Raw genomic sequence first — 5,211 nt, 5'->3', positions numbered from 1 at the left:
CCCTGCCGCGCATGGCGTCGCCCTTCCTTCCTTCCTCTTAATCTTCTCTGCCAGCCGGCAGTGGCATCCCATGTGCTGCAGCTTCCAGCATTGTCCTCTGCCTTGTCGGCCCACAGGCCATTTGCCTCAGCCACCCCAGTCCATTCACAATTTCCAGCAGATTCCGTTCAACACTAGTGTGCAGCTACCCGCCTCCTGGATTCAGGTTTTTTACATGCTCAAATGGGAAGCCTGTCTTTGTATCAGGCTATTCTTCTTACAAACACCTGAACCGAACTCAATCTCATGTGTTACCGTCCTCTCATCTTGTCTGTTTTATTCTCAGGGTTGCATTCATGGCTTCATTCAAAAAGTGTACTGTGGGCAGATGTTGATCAACAAGTGAGCTAAGGGACTGGGACGCCCTCCTCGCCGCGGCGTCATTGCTGGCCATCAGCGGCGGAAGCGGGGTGGCGGCCGGGACCTTGTCGTGCTCGTCTCCGACTACTGTCAAGGTATGCATGCACATCTGTACTTCAGTCGACAAAATACAGCAGGGATTGGTATTATGATTTGTGTGCTGATTGGTCCTGTGTGTTACTTTAATGTTGGACTGAGGCACCTGACATTAAAATGAATCATCTACAAGCTGGAACATGGAGCTTGCAGCCTATGTTTGTTGTAGTTTGGACTTAGGCTCATCTCTCTCTCTTGTACTTCAGTTATTCTTCAGTTTTCAGTATTGGTCTAGTCTGTATGGTGAGATGAAGTTCCTTTTTGAACTTTTCCGGTTAATATACATGAACTTGGTCATCTTTTTTATATGTACTTACATCAGCTCATCCAGTTGTTCGTGTACTTCAATTATTCTTCAGTACAGATTTTCAGTATTGGAAGTTTGCTATTTGTTAGATGTTCAGTATAGATTTTTCTCTAAGAAAAAAGCAGCAGGAGGCAATAGTTTTGAATGTGCTAGTTGTAAGTCACTTAGTTGTTAGATGGTCATTTCAGATTTTTGTAGATGCAACAACTAGTTTGTTTTCTTGTGTTAGTTGAACTAGTCTTGGTTCATATATTTCTCTGAGAAAAAAGTAGCAAGAGGCGGCATTATTGAATGATCTTTGTTAGATGTTCTGTAAATATTATGGAATTTTCTGTGGGACACACCTGAACTGAAGTTGTTACCCACTACAAGAAACTTCAACTTGTTTGAACATATACTAGTTAGGTTAATTATCATTACTATAGCTCTCTTCTATCCCATTTGCATACCCTATAATCAATGAACGATGTGTGCATACTTCTGAATTGTCTTGCCATCGTGGCCGAGTTAGCTTCAACCTGTGTAGTTTAGTCGCCATATCTGTGATGCATCCGCAGTTAGTTAACCACAACTTGTACAATTAAATGCCACCTCTGGTTTCAGGTTTCTTCGTTGTTGTAAGGCTTGTGAAATATCTTACCACTGAGGTTGTGGTGCCTTTTTCTTTCAGTAAAAATTCAGGTTGGGAAGCTTATTTTTTCCAAAGTGATTGTTTGGGTACTACAAGCTCCCACGGAGTGGAACCGGTTGTTACAACAGGTTTGAAGTAGATATTACACAAGGTTTGATTTTTCTAGACCATGTACAAGAACAGTAGCGTACTTGGTCTGCCTTTTCTTAACTTTATTTGATTTTTTTTGTGAAATATATAAAAGCCAGTAGCAGTACTATTACTTATTTTACAACAGGTCATTGACTTAAACTATATCAGTTTAGCACATGTAGTTACAAAAACAAATCAACAGGTTTGTAGGTTTTTTTCAGCTCATCTTGTTGGCTTTTTTGGTTCATATTGCAGGCTTTTAGGATTAGATACTCATGTCTGTTTCAGTATTAGGGAGAAGTAAAACCATTCATTTCTTGTATATTTATTATTACTGTAGTACTAGCTACTCCGTTCTAGTAGTATACGGAGTATGTGATCAGCTCATGCAATATATACTATGCACAAAATGTCTGTACGGTGCTTTACATACAAAGAACTTGCTTTCTCTAGACCATGCAAGCTTCCTCAAAGGAGCTCATATCGAACGAGTGCTTTACATACAAATGAGCGCAAAGATGACCAGTAGCTTAATTTGGATGTCGCGTGGCCGACACCATTATCGTAAATTTTTGTCTCTGCACCAAGTTTCTTAATGTATCTTGTTCACAAAATTTTAGTGAAAAATTTACTTCATGTTACTCGTGATCTGGCAATTGTATGTTCACCTGTGAAGGTATCTCTCATTGCTTATTGTTACATTAATTTCCATGGTAAGAAAGGTTTACATTAAAAGTAACATCCATATAGGAAAATTACTTCTATTCTAACCTATGTTTTTAAAGCGTCCCTAAGGCGACGCCTAGGCGACGCCTAGGCGTCGAAGCGCTCCCCCTCCGCTTTGGAAAATCGACCGCTTTGGGCGCCTAGGCGTCCAAAGCGCCCGCCTAGGCGTCGCCTAGGCGCCAAAGCGCCCCCCCTCCCTAAGGCGGTAAGGCGTCGCCTTAAAAACATAGATTCTAACACTTTTTTTTTGGAAAAAAGAGCACTAGTACTGATGAGTCGTATTGACAAGGATGCCGTCTAAAATTCTGATGAGTCCTACTGAGAAGGACATAATTATTGTGCAACTGGAAAAAACAAATGTTTTATAAAGAAATGTGCTTGAAGTTCAATTACTATGGTCTAAAAAATTCAATTATATCGCTAGTGCATTCAGAATTGCTAATTTTAAAAAAATGAAGTTCCTGTTTCAGGATTATGTAAGTTCAAAATTATTGTATGATATGTGTGCCATAGTTATGTGGACTTCAACTCTGACTAATATTCCATTATAGTACTACTGCATATTCACTTCTGATTGCTTCTTGCTGCCACTATTTTTATCATGATTTTGTGTGTCCACCCAGGAGTGTTTTTGTTTCTGTAGGTCAGCTGCTCAACAATAAAAGCATGTACATGTATTACTACTGCGAAGGTTCAAAAATCAGAACTCAACAAGTTCAACGTCGATGGTACTGTGCACATGCGCTAAGCCGTTCTACAACATAGCGCTAAGCCGTTCTACGCAGCTCGGGGAGGTGCTAGCTTTTCCCCACCTCCCCCTGGACTTTCATCTCCTTATCTTGTGTATATTCAGTTCAACATCAGGTGGTTCTTCACGTCACCTTAGTGTGCATTTTTTGTTCATCCTGCCGACAGCAATGTCACTTCCAGAGTTCTAGTGGCTGTAGCAGCCAAGAAGGAACTGCCTATTGCCGGCGGGGCTCAAGCGGTGTCACTTTCAGTGGCTATAGCAGCCAAAAAAACCAAAACCCCTCTATATTCTGATGGCAAATCTGTAAGCATCTCACTAATGAAAGAGCTATGATGTGTACGTGTGAGTTTTAAAAGTGTGAGGCTAAGGTCAACCATTAACCCAAAATGTTTCACTGCCACTAACCACTTGAAATTTATGTACAACTTTTCAGTTTTTATTGATTGATTGTTGGCTTTGTTCTTGACAATCCTTTATGAATCTACTCTGCTTTTGTGGATAGGCGAAAAATATTGTTTTTTAGTATTTCTTGCTTCAGTAGATTATTGAACGAGGTTTCAGAGCAGATTGAGAGAAAAAGAGAAATGTTAGTTCATGCTTCAGTACATTATTTTTCTTGCTCCAGTACATTATTTTTCTTTATTACTCTTTTCAATATTTCTTGCTTCAGTACATTATTTTTCTCTTACTACATTTCTTTGTTCTTTTCATTCTGAAAAGGCTACCTTAGCAGCACAACTACGCTTTTTTTTCCTTTTCAGCTCTCAAACTGTAGCCTAGTTTTGTTGTCAGTTCTCTGTTTTTGATGGATCTGATATGGTTAGCCCTATCTAGTTTTTCTGTATGTACAGTGCTCTAGCAAAAGTTGTTGCTTCTTTCTTGTAGTACTAATGTTGTTGCTTCTCCAATCGAATGTTGCTCAGCTTCCTCCCAATCCACTTGATCTCATCTTGCTCCGAAGCATGCTTTAGTTCGACAATAAGCTCTAGAAAGGTTCAGAGTACTTTGCACTTCAGGTTGTGGTGGGTCGTGTGTTATGATGTGTTCATCGCTAGTTCCTATAGAGATGTACTCTATATGAACTTTTCTGTTATAGCTAATTGATCGAACATATCTCATAGTGATGTGGTTCCTTCTCTGTATTTCTTTTGCTGTGGTGCACTACTATATTTGCAGAAAAAATAAGTTCTTTTGTGAGAGAATTCAGTCTGGAATCATGGAAAAAAGAGCATACATTGAACTGGCTTTTTATGGTTTGTCCAATCTATTTAATTTGGTATGTGTAGAAAAGATGCTATGTCTACATGTTCTTTAGCTGTTTGTCACTATTCCTGTGAGCACAAATTTTAAAAAAATGTTTACTTTGTGTTCTCGCGTATGTTTTTGGGCAGTACAAACACATTGCCATAGTGAGTACAGATGCAGCACCTTGGGAAGTAGTAACGTTGCCGCGATGGGCTTTCCGTGTGCAGGGTCCACTAGGTTCTGTTTCTGAGAGAAGCATCGCCGTCTGGGAGAGTTCAATGATCTGAACTAGGAAAGTTCATCGATTCATAACAAAAGAAAATGTACATGATAGTTTGATGAAAAATTGATTTGAATTTGAAGCAATGATCAGTTCGAATTAAAAACAATGATCAGTTCGAATTAAAGAAAATGGTCGGTTTGAATTAAAAATAGAATAATATTTTGTTGCTATCGGTGATGACAGGGTGGTGTACACAGAGCTGGAGGTCGGCAAGTCGGGCAAGGCCACAGGAGTTGAACTACAGAAAAAATATCAGCCCAATGACAGAAAAACATCAGTTCAATAAATATATATGCAGGAGGCTGGGAGCAAAAAAGACTGGCCACGTCGCGCCTCCACCTCCCTGTCGTGGCGTGCCTCCACATCCCGGCCGCAGGCATGTGCAGTTACTGATTGCTTCTTGCTTCCACTTTTTATCATGATTTAGTGTGTGCACTGTAGGAGTGCTTTTTGTCTCGGTAGATCAGCTGCTCAACAACATAATCATGTACCGCTCAATACATGTATTACTGGTGGGGGGTTCAAAAAACATAACTCAAAAAGTTCAACCTTGGTGGTATTGTGCACATGCAAAATTAGATAAAAACTTGTTAAAATTGCTCCCAGTATTTGACGTATTATCATGCAATGCTTACTAGATT

At 39.9% G+C, this 5,211-nt stretch overlaps 1 long non-coding RNA gene across 2 annotated transcripts; it reads left to right on the top strand.

The window, feature by feature from the left end:
- Positions 1–6: 6 nt before the first annotated feature.
- Positions 7–4,944, top strand: LOC119340423. Of its 2 annotated transcripts, XR_005164536.1 has the most exons (5): positions 7–205; positions 326–494; positions 1,473–3,085; positions 3,207–4,610; positions 4,754–4,944. It is a non-coding gene; the product is annotated as an uncharacterized LOC119340423 (long non-coding RNA). The 2 variants fall into 2 exon arrangements; XR_005164537.1 differs by lacking the exon at positions 3,207–4,610.
- Positions 4,945–5,211: the final 267 nt, after the last annotated feature.

Source organism: Triticum dicoccoides, chromosome 7B, assembly GCF_002162155.2.
Source record: "Triticum dicoccoides isolate Atlit2015 ecotype Zavitan chromosome 7B, WEW_v2.0, whole genome shotgun sequence".
Taxonomy (NCBI): Eukaryota; Viridiplantae; Streptophyta; class Magnoliopsida; order Poales; family Poaceae; genus Triticum; species Triticum dicoccoides.
The sequence above is the reverse complement of the archived record's forward strand: the minus strand, read 5'-3'. Positions and strand labels throughout refer to the sequence as shown.